At 36.8% G+C, this 19,648-nt stretch overlaps 1 pseudogene; it reads left to right on the forward strand.

The window, feature by feature from the left end:
* Positions 1-2,513: 2,513 nt before the first annotated feature.
* Positions 2,514-19,648, forward strand: part of LOC143683134 (palmitoyl-protein thioesterase 1-like) — a 55,005-nt pseudogene continuing 37,870 nt past the window's right edge.

The raw sequence follows: 19,648 nt of genomic DNA on the forward strand, positions 1-19,648 counted from the left end.
TTCCAAGTGCTAATTAGGACCAACTTGAGTATACGTCAGCAGCCCTTTAACTGTTCTCTTTGAAATGGTTCCAGTTAGTCCTTTTAAATGAACTTCAGAAAAGAACTCAAATTGATTTGTTCTCAATGTTCTATGGTTCAAACATTGGATTTTTTTTTTTCTCTTAGTGACTCCTGTTTAGCAATCAAAGAACTGCTTTTTTTACATTATGATTTTAACTCAGCTTCCTGGGAGTGGAGAGATTCAATCATTTCTTCAAAATCCATAATTATTTTTTGTGTTTAACATTTTCAACTTTCCCTCCCATTGAAGCTATCTTGTATTCTGTTTAGGTTATCCTTTGATAGGTTGTCCTTACTTCTTTACGAAGTCCAGAAGGAGAGCCTTCCATATGCATTAAATTGTTCATATAATCAGGTTCAGCTACATAGTTCGTGGATCCCAGTGCAAAATAAAAACTCAGGGCCCCTCCCTCAAAATTTAATAAGAATGTCAAGACAGTGACAGAAGAACATGGATGAAACAAGGGGCCTTCCTGTGCTCAACACAGATCCCAGCCCAGGAAAATGACCCCATAGGCTCCATCGTGGGTTGGCACAAATTGACAGAGTCCCTGTCATCATCGTCAGGGACTTCATATTTTTAAATAAATATAAATATATATGAATAAATAAAATATATTTAAAATAAATATATAAAATATATATATTTAAAATAAATATATAAAATATATATATTTAAAATAAATATATAAATATATATATTTAAAATAAATATATATATGTAACAAATTTCTATTAGATATGCAAACTCTCAATCTATTTGGCAACTTTCAGTGACAGTATTTCTATGTGAATTTTTGATACTCAGCTTTGAGTAAAGTTAATTGGGACAGTTCAGGGAAGGTGAATTCTCAAATAGTCAATAGTCATAGTTTAATGATGGCATTAAACCAGAAATGGCATTTTCTTGCTGTTTCATCTGTTAACACAAGTACATTTATAGCATTGAGAACTTTTAAAATCCAAAAACACCAGAATGCCGTAAACCTGAAGGAGTATGCAGTCTGCTAAAACACTGCAAGTATTTCATGCATGTTTGGGGGCAACCTGCGGTATCTCAATTGATCATAAAATATATTTAATGCTAACTTTGCTGGCATCATTACTGTGCCTCATGTTCTTGCATGCATATTTTCAGACCTGCCCCTCCTCCGTCTGGGCTAGTCACCACTTAGCTCTGCAGGGAGCTGAGTTTCTGCTTTATCTGTGAGGCTGGGGAAGGGCAAGTGGTGTTGATTTTGCTGTATGTGGCCAATTATCTTGACCTTTATGATAGATCAAGCCGTGGTGGGACCGGGCAGCCAGGCTCCCTCCCGCTTGCCTCTCCTTTGCAGGAGTGCCGCACCTTGTGGCCCTATCAGTCTGTGTTCTTGTGACATCTTGAGACATTGTGATTAGCATCCCGAATTCCTAAAAATTTACTTGCCTTGTTATCACTAGAGAGCCATTGCCTAAAATACCTTGCCTACTGTGCCAAAGGGTATTATTTTAGTTCCCTGGGGATAGGAAAAGTTTTCAACCCACCAGTGCAGGGATTCGTTTTATTTTAAAGTATTCGAAGTGTTTTAAATTAATTTAGCTAAGAATGGTCCACATTTAGTGGCCTCCAAAGAGTCTTTCAAAATGTGCTCCAAGTCATTATCTGACAACAAATGTGCAAAAATACTACCTTCTTTATATATTTGGAGGTCAAGATCTACCTCCTTTACATGTCAGGAAAATTAAGACACGTTCTGCACCAAGCAGATATAGAGGGTGATTTCATCTGGATAAGTAGCTCTCTCTTTCAGTAGGATTTCTGACTGCATCATCTACAGTTAATCATGTGTCCCTTGAATGGCATGTGCACTTTTCCTTGTTTGCCATATCCCTGTCCGTGAAGCAAAGGAAGGCATTACTGTTTTTATTAATTGGGATATTCATAACCACTTGTGTAATTTTAGAGAGACAAATAATTCTGAGATTCACTGAGCCAGGTAAGGTGGTACCTCCATGAGACTGAATGAGCAGCATCTCTTCAACTGAGGTCTGTTCAGCAGCTTCTGGAACCATAGGCTGACCTAACCAGCCACACTGGTCTGTATGTTTAGACACAGCCTGAATCAAACAACTGGTATAAATTGGATTTTTAAAAAAACCATTGAGTTAACCATACCATTCGGTGTTTTAATGCAGCTGACTAGATTAATTGGAATGTTCGATGGTAACTTGGGGGCTGGGGTATTTTCTCTTTCTTTTACAAACATATGAAATGAAGCCACATGTCCAGGAGATGTGAGAAGAAACACAAGTTGTCATTTTCTTTCATGACGCTTTCACCAACAGAAAGGGTGATGTGCCATCCACTCAGTTTCAGCAGAACAGCTATACAGCAGTGTTTGAGAGCTTTCAGTCTCGCTGTGACTGGGACTCCTCCTGCCACGTCCAGTTCTCCAGTGGAGAAACTGAGACATGGAGAAAACAAAGCTGTGGGATCAGTCGGACATCTTAGTCAAAGAGCTCTCTGCTTCTGTGAGTTTATGAAGTGTTCTCCTCAGAGCAGCTGCTTGGCAGAGTTATTCCTCCAGCTATTGCCCGAATGCCAGCCTGCTGACTTCCCGCTTGGGCCTGTAATGTGTTCACCATTCCATGTGAAATGGAACTCCTAGATGACACTGCTATGGAAGTCTGGCATCATACGTTTAACCTGTTTGTGCCATGGGTTGTAAGTCTTTCTTAACAGACAAAGGATTGGTACAACTTGGCTTGAGAAGAGGAATAAACTAGATCAAGCCCTGTGCTAAAGAAGTAATTACTGTGGTTGCATTACTTGGGATTTGATCAAAGAAGGGAGCTCTTAGTAAAACCCTAAACTTCCCCTAAAAATTTGGGGAAGTCAAATGTACTGGGAGCTCATAGTAAATCATAATTATAAAAATCATATAGAGCAAGGTTTCTCAACCTCAGCACTTCTGACACTTGGGGCCAGATAATACTTTGCTGTAGGAGACTATCTTGTACACCATAGGATGCTCAGAAGTATCTTTGGCTCATATCCACTAGACATAGTAGTGCATGCTCCATCCCTCAGGTGTGACACCTGAAAATGTTACCAGACATTATCAGATGCCTTCTGGAGGGACAAATCACCCTCCATTGAGAACCACTGGTATAGAGTTTTATAGCATTGAAAGAACTTTAATCTCAACAACCCTGTTAGGTGTTTTTTTGTTGTTGTTTTTGTTTGTTTTTGTCTAGTTTACAAAAGAAGAAATTTAAACCTAGAAAAGTAAAGTGATTTGCTTAAGTTCTCACAAGAAGTAAATGATGGAGCTATAATTAAAAACTCATGCAGGACTTCTGAAGCCATAGCAGGTGCCTTTTTATTACACTACTAAAGCTAGAGAGAATGTCTTGCTCTAAACTGGACGACCGTCTTCCTTTCCCCTGCATCTTCTGCTGTTATTTCGGTTTCCTGGGCTTTACATTGATAGAATCAAGCCAAATAATTCTTAGTATCCCAAGGGTACTTAATGTCTAGCCTTTTAGTAAGACGTCAATTTCTCATTTAGTCTTAAGTCCCTTTAGCCCCAATATTTGATATGTTGACAAGAGTAAATCAGGTTTCTGTTGCGAGTTAAGAAATCACCTTAGATTTAAGTAAGATGAAGGAATATTTTTACCTCAGTAAGTTTGTAGATCTAAATTTCTCTTCAACTTAAAGTTTCTTAAAGCTTTAAGTCCACATTAACAATTCATTCTCGGTGGTTGGTTGATTAAAAAGGGGATTTACTTTTTTATGTCAGAGTTACTAGGCAGTCAAGTAGATAAACTTTCAAAAATTATCATCAGATGCAAAAAAGGGCCTTTAAAATTTAACTTCAAATTAGTAGGTGTTGGCACATCATCACACATTCCACGATCACTGAGTCCTGTACCAAGCCTACTACTTAAGCACTCTCACGTCACCCAAATGAAGTATTCGAGTACCAGAAATAAATAAAATGGATCGTCTCCATTGGGTTTGTCCTGAGAAAAATATGGTTTGGTCAATGAGTAATAAATGGGCAAAGTCTTCTAAAAATGTAGGTTCTAAGGATCAGTCAATATAGAATCTATATTTAGACCTGCTCTGCAATAACTGAAATTTGCTCTTCTCACCAAGTATATCTACAGAGTCTGAGGAGACTGTTCTACTTTCCATTTAAGCTGTTTCTGTTTAAAAAGATAGATGTACAATATGAGCTGCCAGTCGTGCTAAGGAAGTATACATCTTCTGCCTTTAGATGCTAGTGGCACTTCAACAAGGCTGAAAGGCACTTAAATTGGCACTGAGAAAAGAGCAAGCCAGAAGCTGGCCATCGTTTTGAAAGTGTGTGCAAATATCCACCCAAACATTAATTAATATTCCTGTATTCCTACCCTTGGATACAATAATCCAAGTGCTAGGAATTAACTGAGGGTCATCAGATATGTTTTCAAAAAGTATATGTGCAAGGATGTTCATCATAGTATTATTTTGATGCTTAAACACTTTAAAAAACCCAGATTCCAGCCCTAGGAGAGAAGCTACCATGGGGCATCTATGAGACAGAATGAATACTGTGCCCATCATTTAAAATTATTATCAAGTAATAATTGTTAACTCAAATTAATAAAAATTATATTCAGAAGAACATTTAGTGGAAAATGTTTAATGGGTGAATGGTCATAAAGTGATAATTGTACAAACTTTGTATAGGGTGCATGAGTGGTTAAGTGGTAAAATGTTCACCTTCCATGCAGGAGACCCGAGTGCGATTCCCAGACTATGCACCTAAAAAAAAAAAACTTTGTATAATTCATCTCAATTAGTTTAAAATAAATACATATAGTATAAAAAAATGCAGGAAGAAATATACCAAATTTGGATAGAAATATACCAAAGAGTTAACAGTGATTCCTTGAAGTATTGCGATTATGAATGACTTTTTATCTATACATTTTTTGTATCTTTCATAATTCCAACTTTTCTATATAAAAATGTATAATCAATAAAAATGAGATATAAAAATAAATATTTAGGAAAAACGGGAATTCACTGCTGATAGGAGCCTGAGATTCCTGAGACTGTTTAGTCGGGGTGGGGGGGGCGGGAGTTGAGTATAAGGTAAGAGACGCAAGAATCAGAGCAGTGTCTATACTCGCAGTGGGACTCAGTGGCCTGGCTCAGGGCCTGGAAAAAAGCACTGGCCACCTGGTGTCCAAACAGTAAAGGGCCTGTGAAGAGCAGCCCACATCCAGAGGAGGTCAGCATGGATGGGCAGCTGGACTCTGGGTTAGAGAAAATTCACTGCTTTTTCTACTCGTCAACATCATTAAAGCCATGAACCCATGATTGACCATTAGCCAGGTTAGAGGAGAGCATTTGTGTTTATTTCCTGGAAAGTTACAGGCTTTCCCAAGCTGTGCTGAAATCATGATACAGGTGAACTATATAGAATTCTGTATAATTATCATTGCTGTATGTTGAATAAAAAGTGAGTGATAAAAGATTTTTCTTCAAAAATCTGTGAGTCTGTTTAAATGGAAAATCTTTTAAATATGCAAAAATTAAATCATGTTTAGGTTTACATTTAATGAATATCCTAATTTTTTAAATTATGATTTTCACCAACAAAAGTGGATTTTGATTATCAAAGAAATCATTTGTGTTATCAATGCTTTTCTATGGGATTGCATATTCCTTGAGATGGGGTGCTTTCGTTCCTCTATAAGTCTTATTTTTTTCTAATTATAAAAAGTAATATCTGTTCAGTCTAAGCAATTTAGAAAATATAGATAAACCTAAATATAAAAAATAAAAATTTCTGGCATACTCTCTAACCAGAGGCAATTGCTCTAAATATTGTAGACTATATCTATACACGTTTATCACATACTTAAAAAAAAACAGTATCATACTGTAGCTTTTGGTTTGTAACCTGCATTTTTCAACTTGATACATTTAGAAAAAAATTTTATGTCATTAAAATTTTTTACAGCATCATTTTTAATGGAACATGGTTTTCCTTCATTTGGCCATTTTTATACTCAACAAGCCTCCTTATTAGAGACACTGAGGCTGTCATAAACATCCTTGTATGTAATATCTCCACACATCATGATGGTTTCATTAGGAGAAATTCTTAGGAGTAGAATTACTGTCCTAAAGGTTTGAAATATTAAGGCATGTAATTCACAGTGTAAAATTGCTCTCGAGAAAGATACTATCAATTTACACTCTTTTAGTTTCCTAGGCAGCTCACAGTAGATATAATGGAAGTGTTGGCATGAACAATGAAAATTCGTTAGCCTACAATCTGAGGCCAGGAAAATGTTCAATTCAAGGCATTTTCAGGTGATGCTTTCTTTCAGAAGACTGGCTGCTGGCAACCCTGGGTGTCTCTGCCACACAGCACAGCACATGGCAGCATCTGGGCTCTCTCTTCTCTACAGGCTTTCATTGATTCCAGCTTTTTCCTTCAGCGGGCTTCTTTCTGGGTATGCATGTCATTTATAAAGGACTCTCATAATAGGACTAAGTCCCGTCCAGACTGGTGAGTCACACCTTAACTGTATAGTAGTTTCATCAAAAAATCTTATTTACCATGGGAAATAGGGGAATCCATGAGGATGGACTAGATTTAAGAACACGCTTTTCTGCATTACAGCTTTAATCCACCACACCTGCCTGCTAGAAGTACAGAGAGAGGTACAGAATTTCCTGTTCTTGCCTTTTGCCCACGTTTCTTTTGCCATGTTATTCTTTTCCTCATTGATTTATAAAAGCTATTTTTATATTAAGAATACTAAATGAAGGCCTGTTTTTTAAATGTAGTATCTTCTACAATATCTAGTAAATAGTGATATTTCTATATCTGAGAATTTTACAAAGCTACCTGTGATTAAATCGATCACATGTATTTCTTCATTTGAAAAAATGTGCCAATCACATTATTTCCCTTCATTATCTTTCTCTTCAAAGCACTGAATGTGATCATTTCAGTGTTTCAGAACATAAAAATATCCTAAGACTCACAGAAGAAATGTAAAGGAGTTTGAGCTATTTAACATACATGACACACTCACAAGTGGGATTGGGGGAGTAACGTAATAAACTTGCAAATTCTACAAGGCAGAATCACAAATATTTGACAAGGTCTGGTTGAAAGGAGATGAACCTAAATTTTAATGGAAAAAAATGTGACTTATAGAAGATCACTTTTGAAGAGTGTGAATGATTTTAAGCACTGGGATGGGCTCTCCTAGATAATTGTAATGCACTCTTTCTCAGAAATGTTAAAAAGAGAACTAGAGGGAGCAGACACTGGTCACTTATCTTTGTGCACTGAGCCCAGTGATGTAGGGGGAGACAGTGGCCCTCTGGCCCAGGCCTCAGGTGCGCTGAGGAGCTGCATGGCCTGACCTGCTGAGTCACAGAGATGCCTGCAGGGCATCAGAAAAGTCACCATTAGGTACAAAGGTTGCAGAGTCAGGCCAGGCCACTTGAGCTACACAGCCAGTGAACATTTCCATAAATAAGATTTTTATATAGACAATCATATAACGTTGTAATTTGTGTGAGCATTTATGACATGAATGTATTAGGCATAATCATTTTAAATGTGAGCAATTTTGGTAACTCTGTTTTTAAGCATTTTTAATAAACCAGAAACTCAAAACATGAAAAGGCCTGGGCTGTGCCCAGCCTCTGAGAGGCATTTATTGTGGATTAACAATTTGGAAATGCTGAAAATCCCCTTATAGGGCTTGTCGATTTCCAGATTATTTACCTGGATATTAATTGAGCAGTGCTGTGACTGACCTGCTAGTTGTGATTATGGGGCCCCAGGAATTTATATTAATTCCAAAATTACTTAGCTTTTTATTAATCAATTATGGGCTGCTTTATTTAAGGGTTTAGGGAATTTGTAGCAATGGAAAATCCACTGGGGATTTAAAATTTCTTATTAAATCTTCTGAAGGATTTTCCCAAAATGTGATTAATAACAGAGTTCTATGACATGATAAGAAAGTAAAGTATACCATTTGTAATTTTAAAGGAAAATAAGAGGTAACACCTAAAAGCAGTAATAATTAGAATAGTAAGAGTTGCTGAGATAAAGTGAATTAAATCCTCTGGGTATCTTGTGATTATTTTGGAGAAATTGTTACCTGCTTTAATCATTTGCATTATGTGTGCTGGAAACGCACTGTTGATTAGGGATTTGATAAACGTATAATTTGACTCTGGATGTCAACAGGATCACAATTCTAGTTAGTAAACATTACCAGGTACTGATGATGCCTGCATAAGCAACAAAGCAGAAACCTTATAAATTGTGACATGCTCACCATCAATATATTCTAATAAATCAATTTGTGGGAGGGAATATCACTTTGATTTCTCTCTGGTAACTTAATTTTCTCTCTTTTATTTTTCTTCAATTCTGAAATTCTTTCCAGTCCAAATGAACTGAAATTTAGACCATTCAAATTGAAATTTTGTTTTCCTGTTTGTTTTAGAAAGGTTCATCTTTCCTGCTGGTTAATTTCAACGTAATGGGAAAATAGTGCTTTGGTATAACACAACTTTAAGTCAGCGGTCTAACTGTATGCCAGTGAGACCATGTAAGACATGCACCTGGGCAGGAGAGAGCAGCAGAAGGACTGGTCATGTACTAGACATGCTTTGAGCCTAATACATGCCAGGCGTGGTGCCATGTGCCCAGGGAACATGACCTAACCTGTTACATGCCAATGCCAAAGAGCTGCTAAATTCAGCTCCCAGGCTTCTCTGGGAAGCCGCAGGATCACAGGTGCCTTTTTGCATTTGAAGTTAATTAAAATTAAAGGAGGCCATGTGAATAGCCATAAAAATTTCTCATAGGAATTTCCAAAGCCTAAAACCCCCATCAAAAACAAAAAGTCAAACCTTGTGGAGAATGAAACTATCTTAAAAATAAATTGGTATTTTGAAAGCTATTTACAATGTCTATGCTACAGCTTTGCAGATGAGGATGACTTAATTTTGGCTCCTAGAAAATGCACCACAGTGTGAAAGATACGATTATACATTGAGAGGTGAAAAATTTACCTTTGGATGCATTAGGAATTTGGGGAGGTGATGACAAGGAGTGGAGTGATGCAGTCACTTAGAGACCATTTTATCTGGGAAGTGTAGGCAAATTGCAGCAGCAGTAGTCAGAAACTGGATGTGTGCCCAACAACGATAACATATATTTTTTAAAAAGAGAAACAGACAGGATCTGATCATCACTTGCATAACTCAGCCTCACTCACCTCACCCAAGTCAGCCCTGAGCGATATGTTTTCAGACCAACAATCTGGCTCTGTCTCCTCCTCTGACAAATGGAGATGGGTTGGGTGGAGTCTTGGGAGCCTGAGCCAGCAGGAAACTCAGTGCCTAAAACTGTGATCGGCTGCCGGCACCTGCGAAGTCAGGAAGCCTGAGAGAGCAGCAGGTCAGATCAGGTGAGCAGTCCACACAGAGCATCTGTGCAAGGAAGTAAACGCAGAAAGGTATCTAAGGTATAAAGCTAAGAGTCAAAGGCAAAGATTGGAGCTGAATGAGGAGGATGTGGGGAAGTGAGCCTGTGAATTTCTGGGTCATCAGTGGACATCTGCATGGTCTTTATTCAGTTTCACAGCTGCTATGGGAACTTCAGGAGCTCTGAGTGTTGACATCCAGAGGCAAAAATATTTATGCATTTTGGCATTTCTAACCACCTGACAATATGCACAGCCAAATCAATGTAGCTTTTTTCCATTTTCATCGAAGTTATATTACTTTTATTTTATTTATTGATTGATTGATTGATTGATTTTGGTGCATGGTCCAGGAATCAAATCCAGGTCTCCCGCATGGAAGGCAAGCATTCTACCACTGAACCACCCATGCACCCTCAACATTATTCTACTTTTAATTTAATTTTGAGGCAAGTGAGTTTAAGATACTGGCCATGTGCTCTCCTTTCTGGAAAATCCAGAATGTGAGATCCTCAGGGAAAAGGACACTCCCATTTGGTTTGAGAACGGCCTGTAAGAAGTGCCTTGCACTGCACCAGGCATTTCCATATCCAAGGCTCATTAAGGCTGAGTAATGTGTACCCCAGAAACTGATAGGGCTGTGAGTGAGTCGAACTCAGGAGGGTTAAGGGACAACTTGAAAGACTGAATCATCGAGATCAGTATTGATGACTAATCATCAACCATCTTTGTCAAAACCCTCAAATCTGAGGGCTTTTTCTATTAAGCATGAACACTCAGGTAAAAATGCAAGCAAACAAAATTCCACCCAGAAGTGTCTTGGACATATATCATTACATCCACCACCAACATCACCACCAAATTGATAGGAGAACATTTTCCAAGGACAGTTTTCCAGTGGGCTAATCAGTCTGAAAACTAAAGCCCTTTCTGGAAGTTTTCCATTGCTAGTATGCTTTTTGTTCTTTGTGATGACAACTGAGGAAGTTGTTACTCCAAAATCCAAATCTGCCTTATTCAATTTCTACATAAGAGGCTGGGTGGCAGGTACAGATGAGAGAGGGGGGAAAGGAATATTTTCATAGTTGCATTTATTTAATTTCTCAGGAGACTATTGTTAATAGACTATACTTTTAGGAGAAGTAAATTAACTTTATACAATGTTTAAAGAATATTATATATGTGGGATCAAATGAGGGGAAAGGATATTTTTGCCAAAGGTAACTGTTATCAAGGTTCTGAAATTAATTGGATGCTTTAATTGAGGTAGATTACTAGCTAATGCTTGCTTGAATACAGTAATTCTCCTATTAAATTATCTTTGAATAATTACCTGAAATTTCTCAGCTGCGGGGACTGATGGCTATTTAATTGCACAGTGATGTTGCTATATAATTACTTAACAAGGTGTCCTGTAATAGTTTAATTCCCCTTTTACTGAAAAAAAAAGTGGATGATAAAGTAACTACAAATACTCCTTTTATAAAAAATAAATTGCTATAGGTTATTGTCCTTCAAAGATTATTTGATACACAAAAGTAAAAGAATTTCTAATTTTCATTTCTAATTTAAATATTGATTATTTTAAAGTAGAGTAGAGCCTGTTTAATACATAGTGTATTAGGTAACATTTCAAAGGATTGGAATAGTCATTTTAAATGTTTGCTTATCATGAGTATTTTATGTCTCATTAAATGACCAAGAAACCACTCCTTTCTCTTCATTTGTATTGCATATTTTGTCTAAGATGTTCAAATTAGGTATACAGCATTAAATGAATAATTAAATATTGTATAAATATGGTCATATGTGATTTGGCAAAGGTATAATAGAAAATTAAATGAATAGCCTGAAATTATTGGCAGTCTGCAAAGTAGGCAGTTTACACCAAGATATCAATAAATTGTAATATTCCTACAAATGTTATTAGAATGTCAATAGCAAATATCAACAAATATCATCTGTCTCTCATCAGGTTAATTGACTTCTCTAGTAAGGATAAAATGATACAAAGTCAAAAAACAAACAACACAAAATATTTTAAAATTTGTTCTTTCTTTTTTGTAACTTGGTGATATAAAAACTGCTGTAGCAATTCAGAGGGCACAGCTGATTGAATGGTGACTGACAAAGCAAATTAATATTACTGCATTGCCAGTCTTAGTATATTAAGTATATTTCTAGGATTTGTCTTAGAATGATTTGCTATTGTATGCATGACCTTGATAACAGAATTACAAGCTTGTTAAGCTTGAAAACACCAACAACTTGTTGGCAAAAATTAGAATTAAAAATTATTTTGATACATTGAGAAAATGGGTCACATTAACATGGTGAATTTTGATAGAATATGACAATTTCATCCACATATGGAAGATAAACGGGAATGTTCTATTTCCAATATAACTGAAACAGTATTGAGTCACTGTGGAAAACCAGTTAAATATGGAACTGCCCCTTAGGTCTTCTTTTTTCTAAATAAAACTGTACTGAAATGCATAGATGGAAATGCACAATATAGAAGTCTTGCTTATTACTGAAATACATAGATGGGAATGCAGACTATAGAAGTCTTGCCATCCTAAGCACTGATAGGGACTGAACTGATAATACCAAATTCAGTTTCCAGTTTTTAAAAAATACAATTCACAAATATGATATATTCATCACTTGGGCTATAAAAATTAACAAGCCTGTTAGAATCTGTAAGTTTTTTAAAAACTTCGTATTTTGAAATGATTGCAAACTTACAGGACAGTTGCAGAAATAATGCAAACTCCATACATAGAACTCCAGTATACCCTCACCCTCCCACATACCCCGCACTACCAATCTTAATATTTTGCACCTTTGCCACATCGTTGTCTGGCTGTCTGTTTACCTTTTGAACATTTGAGACTGGTTGTACACATCTTATTCTTTGAGCACATAATACTTCCATGTACTTTTCCTATGAACAAGGATATTCAGTTATGGAACTATCTTAAGTGCAGCTATCTAATTCAAGAAAATTAACATTGACATAGAGTTTACAGACTGATTCCTATTTTTTCCTTTTTCCAGCAATGTCTTTTTGAGGCTTTTCTCTACCCTTAGATTCCAACCAGTATTATGTGTTACATTTAACTGTCATTATTCTTTTCATTTTTTATTGTGGAAACTTATATACAACATGAATCTTCCCTTCCCAACCCCTCCTGAGCCCATCATTCAATGATATTAACCACATTCATGATATTTCAGTACCCTCACCACAATCTATTATTAGAACTTTCCCTTTACCCCAAACAGGAGTCCTACGCTCATTTGCATTAACTCTCCACTCACCACTCACCTGGTACCTGTACTCTACTTTCTGTCTCTATGAACTTGTATATTCTCTGATATTTTCTTTGTGGTTAACATGGGGCTTAAATTTACTGTCCTAATTCTATAACAATTGAATTTGCTTTAATACCAACTTAACTTTAATAATATATATAAACTTCTTTCCCTCACCTTTTTTTATTCTTGTCATAATACATTGAATCCAAAACCATTCACTTATAATCACATTTTATGAATTTTTCTTTTAGAACCCATAGGAAATAAAAAGTGGGGTTACAAATCAATAGTATAATAGTACTGGCATTTATGTTTACCCATGTTTCCTTGTCTTTACTGGAGATCTTCATTTCTTCAGGTGGCTTTATTCATTTGATTTCTGTCCTTTCCTTTCAACCTGCTGAACTCCCTTTAGCATTTCTTGCAGAGCCAATCTAGTGGTAACAAAATCCCTCAGCTTTTATATGAGAATGTCTTAATCCTGCTCTCATTTTTGAAAGACAGTTTTACCAGGTATAGAATTATTGGTTGGCAATTTTTTGCTCTCAACATTTTAAATAAGTCTTCCCACTACGTTCTTGCTTCCATGGTTTCTGATGAGAAGTCAGCATTTAATTTTGTTGACGTTCCCTTGTATATGACACATTTCTCGTGTGGCCTCCAGAATTTCCTCTTTATTTGTGGCAATTGACTGTTTGATTATAACATGGCATAGTGTGAGTCTATTTGGGTTTATCCTGTTTGGAGTTTCTTAAGCATTGCAGATGTTCGTATTCATGTCTTTCATTTAATTTGGGAAGTTTTCATCCATGATTTCTTTGGATGTTCTTTCTGCCCCCTTCTGTCTTCTCCTTTCGAGATTCCCACAGTGTATATATTGGTAAGCTTGATGATGTCCCACACATTCCTTAGGCTTGTTCACTTCTCTTCATTCTTTCCTCTTTCTGCTTTCAGGCTGGATAGTTATAATGTCCAATTGAAAGAGTTCACTGATTCTTTCTTTTCCAGTCCCAATATGCTGTTGAACCCGTCTAGGGAATTTAAAATTTCTGATACTGCTGTCTTCATATCTGTTCCTTTCCATAATTTCCATTCCTCCATTGATATTCTCTTTATGGTATCTAACAGTTACCTGATTTCCTTTAGTTCTTTGTACATATTTTCCTTTAGCTCTTTGAGCATATTTAGGACCATTTTATTTTTATGTTTTGCAAATGTTGGTTGTAACCTGGGAAATTTTGATATTTTTCTGTTATTGCTGGAATTTCTATTCCAAGGCATCTGTTCCTTAAGCTTATATCCAGCCAGTGTTATGACAGGGCTTTCCTTGTATGTCAGGAGCTAACAAAAATATAATAATAATAATAATAATAATAATAATAATGGAAAAATAAAACACTTTTTCCAATCTTTGCAGATGGATCTGTGCAATTGCTGTCCTTCAGAGTTTATCCTTACCAAGAGTTAGCTCCAGGCCAAAGCATAGGGGTCTCTCTGATCCCTTTTCTGCACAAGTATCTCATCTTGAGTATATGTGTTTGACTCTCAGGATTCCCCTGTTTACATGAATAGGAAGTCCCCTTTTCCCTAGAAAGCAGTTTCTTCCTGGTCCCACACACTGCATGTGTCCTACAGCAAGCAGTCCTTTGCCTCAGGCATCTACTTGACTGCTCCCCCACAGCATTCTGTAGGAGACCTGTCGGAGCTACCTTCTACACAGGGCAATTTCTAGGACAGTAAGTTCCTCAGATAACCACCAGATAGATTGATCACACAACTATGCTCTCAGTATGTGCATGAGGGTTGCTCTGCTCCCCTGAAACTGGGACCAGGGATCTGCACTGGGAGCACAAGCTAGCTCCACTCTGAGCCAGTTAGGGGTGGAGAGGGGACCGGCTAGAGTCCCACAACCTCCTACCACTTTTAAGTAGTCTTTTTCTTAACTTGCCTCTTGCTCTATTACTGCAGTCCTTTAACTGTTCCCTAGAGCTTTGTGAAAGATGTTTCTGCAGTTCTTGCTGATTGTTCAAAGCTTCTGTGGGAGAACAGAGCCCTAAAGCTTCTCACTCTGCCATTTTGATCAAATCTGTAAGTTTTTTTGGCTGGTCTCAGTATGACCAGTTTCATCCTACTTGTGACAGTTTTTGGATCAGGTGAAAATATTACACAGAATACCTCCCCTATTGTACAAGGAATATGAGAAATTAAGATGGTACATACTTAGGTGAAATTATCATCATAAGTTATAACTATAGATCACCCATTGCCTCAGACAAGGTAGTGTACTTTGACTTGAGGTTTTCCTTCATGCTAGGAATCCATATGTAACAATCTGGCCCATGGAAGTAGATTAAATGAATTTTGCAGCTAGTGAAAACTGCACATCAGCCACTACATTTTTGAGACCTTTAAGATGAAAGCAAAATTTTGAGTCTTTTCTACAAATGGTGCTGGGAAAACTGGATATCCGTAAGCAAAAGGATGAAAATGGACCCCTATCTCATACCATATACAAAAATCAACTTAAGGTGGATCAATAACCTAAATGTAAGAGCTATAATTTTAACAATCTTAGAAGAAAACATAAGGAAATATCTTTAAGAGCTTGTATTAATCAATGGATTCTTAAACTTTCCACCAAAAGCACAAACAACAAAGGAAAAGTTTGATGAATGAAACTTCATCAAAATTTAAAACTTTTGTGTATAAAATGACATTATCAGGAAATTTAAAGGAAAAACAGCAGAATGGGAGAAAATATTTGAAAACCATGTATCTGACGAAGGCTTAATATCCTACAACTCAACAACAAGAAGACAAACATCCCAATTAAAAAATAGGTGGAAGTCTTGAATAGATATTTTGCCAAAGAAGAATTACAAATGGCCAATGAATGTGTGAAAAGATGCTCAACATCATTAGCCATCAGGGAAATGCAAATCAAAACTGCAGTGAGATACCACCTCTCACCCACTAACATGACTATTATTTTCTATAAAAATGTTTTTTAAAAGGAAAATAATATGTGCTGCTGAGGATGAGGAAAGATAGAAACCCTAGTAGATTGTTGGTGGAAATGTGAAATGTTGTAGCCATTGTGAAAAACAGACTGGTGGGTCCTCAGAAAGCTATGCGTAGAACTACAATATGACCCACAGTCCCACTTCTAGGTGCATATCCAAAACAATTGGAAGTAGAGACTTAAACACCTCAGAGTTCATAACAGCATTATTCACAGTAGCCAAAAGGTGGAAACAAGCAAAGTGTCCATATCAGGTGAATGGATAAATAAAATTGTATTTGTACAATGGAGTATTATTCAGTCATGAAACAAAATGAAGTTCTGAAACACACTACAATAGGATGATCTTGAAAACATTAAGGTGAGTGAAATAAGTCAGACTCAAAAAGACAGATATTACTTGATTCCATTTATATGAAATAACTAAAATTTGCAAATTCATAGAGATGAACAGTAGTGTACAAGTTACCTGGGCCAGGGAGAGCAGAATGGGGAATGAACAGTTAATGTATAATGGGTGCAAAGTTTCTGTTTGGAGTGATGGGAAAATTTGGTAATGGATGGTGGTGAGGGTAGCACAATATTGTGAATGTAATTAATCCCACTGAATTGTATGCTTGGGAGATGTTGAGATGGGAAATTTTATGGTGTATATATTTGCACAATTATAAAAAGAGAGACTAAAGAGACAAGCTAAATATAGTACATGATTCTGAACTGCATCATATATATATATATATATATATATATATATTTTATCAAGAAACATGGCTACTGGAACACAGCTCTACATTTTCAGGCAGTTCCCTCCAGCCTCTCCATTACATCTGGAACAACAAGGTGATATCTACTTAATGCGTGAGAAAAACCTCCAGGATAACCTCTCAACTCTGTTTGGAATCTCTCAGCCATTGACACTTCGTCTCATTTCACTCTTCCCCCTTTGGTTGAGAAGGTTCTCTCAGTCCCTTGATGTTAATTCTCAGCTCATTCTAGGGGTTTTCTCAGTCCCTTGATGCTGAGTCTCAGCTCATTCCAGGATCTCTGTCCCACATTGCCAGGAAGGTCCACACCACCGGGAGTCATGTCCCACACAGAGAGGGGGAGGGTGGTGAGACTGCTCATCATGTTGGCTGGAGAGAGAGGCCACATCTGAGCAACAAAAGAGGCTCTCTTGGGGGTGACTCTTAGGCCTAAATTTTAAGTAGACTTGACCTATCCTTTGTGGGGTTAAGTTTCATATGAACAAACCCCAAGACTGGGGGCTCAGCCTATAGCTTTGGTTGTCCACACTGCTTGTGAGAATATCAAGAATTCAACTTGGGGAAGTTGAATTTCTCCCCGCTCTCACCATTCCCCGAAGGGGGCTTGCAAATACTTTTCCAGTCACTGATCAAATCACTCTGGGATTCATCAAGGCATCACTCTGGACAAACCAACAAAATCTCATGTCCTACCTGAGATTCCAAGTACTTATGACATTCAATCAAACTATCTACATGAGTTATATTAGGAAATGCTCTAGTCAAAATATAAATTTTGTAACAAATAAACATTTTTTGCTTTAGTCTCACACATAAGGTGACATTTTAAAGTATTAATTATCATCTATTTTCAGCACCCTGCAATAATGACATTCCTTTGTTCTTCCTCATGCAAAAACATTTTTAAAATTTGTACATTGTACATTTCACTATTATTATATACTCAAGGCATTCCTAGATTATACCATCTCGATCTTTACCATCTATCTTTCTTTCTGATTTCATTTATGTTCCCAGCCCTCCTCCCTCTATCATTCTCACATGCAGCTTCATTCAGTGTTTTAACATAATTACATTACAGTTAGGTAGTATTGTGCTGTCCATTTCTGAGTTTTTATATTCAGTCCTGTTGCACAGTCTGTATCCCTTCAGCTCCAGTTACCCAATATCTCACCCTATTTCTATCTCCTGATGGTCTCTGTTACCAAGGAAATATTCCAAGTTTATTCACTAATGTCAGTTCATATCAGTGAGACCATACAGTATTTGTACTTTTGTTTCTGGCTAATCGCACTCAGCATAATGTCCTTAAGGTCCATAAGGACCTTTACATAAGATGGAATATTATGCAGCTGTAAGACAGAATAAAGTTATGAAGTATGTAACAACATGAATGGACCTTATGGATCATATATTATGTTTAACTGCATTTGGGAGGAGAAAATGCCCAAAAAACATTATTGGGACAGTTGAAGAAAATGCAATGAAGACCATATGCTTTATATCATTGTCAAATTTCTTGAACTTGATAACTGTACTCAATGAGTTTACATAAGTGAATATCCTTGTTCTTAGTACATACACACACAAATATTAAGTGTTCAAGGGGCATTGGGTGTGTAGCCTACCCTCTAATGTATTGTAAACGTATAGACAAATAGGTAGGTAGGTCAGTTGATAGAATGATAGAACAATATGGCGAAATGTTAATGAACATTATGGCAATCAGGTTATCTGGATAGAGAAAATATTGGAGTTTTATGTATCAGTTTTTTATTATTTTTGCTCTTGTAAGTAAGTTTGAATTTTTTTCAAAATAAAAATTTTAACTGAAAAAAAAACAGTTTTGAAATTCTGCTGAATGAGGAAATAACATTTCAAAATGGGATCATGGAGGTGGTGAGACGGTGGGTCAGCAGGCAGAATTCTCACCTGCCATGCCGGAGCCCTGGTTTCGATTCCTGGTACCTGCCCATGTAAACAAAAACAAAAACAAACAAATAAAAACATTAAAATGGCATCATGGAGCCAAAGCCAAACAGAAACTAGAGGTTCTGAGTATGTCAAGAAGAGGGAATAGGATGGTGGGGGCGAGGAGGGATGAATTGATGGGGCAACCGAAATAGGAGAGATGATAGGAAGCAAGTACAGAACACACAGGGATACTCTTGATGATTCCCGAAAGATTGTGTACCCCAAGATGCAATCCTTTTGTTGCTTATGGATACTGTAAATGTGGCCACATCGCTTTCACATATTTCTGGTGTTGAGGAGAGGACGCCAAAAGGCACCAAGACTGTGCCTCTAGCCAGTGGGTTGAAGGTCAGTTACTGTTTCTGAGAAATACTCTACACAGTGCAGGCACCGGGCCATGCCTGCCAGGTGCCTGTGGGTATGGTGTGCTGTGCCCCTGCCATCCAGGGCCCAAGATAAACTTATGGTAAATTATTATGTCATAATTTATGTTCTCTCAAATAATAGTAACATGCAAAAGTACAAAAATAGACAGCAACAGAGGTGTCCTCTAGACACCATGTTTTCTTATTTCTTTGAGTAGCAACTGTGAATAAATCTCTTTTCCATTCAGGAAATACATCATGTGGTTCAACAGGAAGTATAGTACCGTTATCTTTTTGTAAAGATCTTAATCTTGTTTATTTAAAATTGGAGCTCTGTTCCAATAACATGATTTAATCAGTGGGTGTGGTAATCTAATACTGCCATTGGATTTGAATTCAGAATCAACTATATTCATTTTTAAAAATAGAAGTTGTCCTTGAATAAAATGAATAGTCTGATTTATTAAGAATGAACTTCAGTTCCTTGCATGGCTTTTTCTCAAATGGAAATATGTATCTCAGAAAGTAATTATACAGGAAATCATCCCTCATTTCACAAATCCGTTCACCCCAAAAATAAAATAAGATGAAATTTCTTCATGTGATTCCAAAAGGAAGGAAGGCATC

Source organism: Tamandua tetradactyla, chromosome 5, assembly GCF_023851605.1.
Source record: "Tamandua tetradactyla isolate mTamTet1 chromosome 5, mTamTet1.pri, whole genome shotgun sequence".
In the NCBI taxonomy this organism is placed as follows: Eukaryota; Metazoa; Chordata; class Mammalia; order Pilosa; family Myrmecophagidae; genus Tamandua; species Tamandua tetradactyla.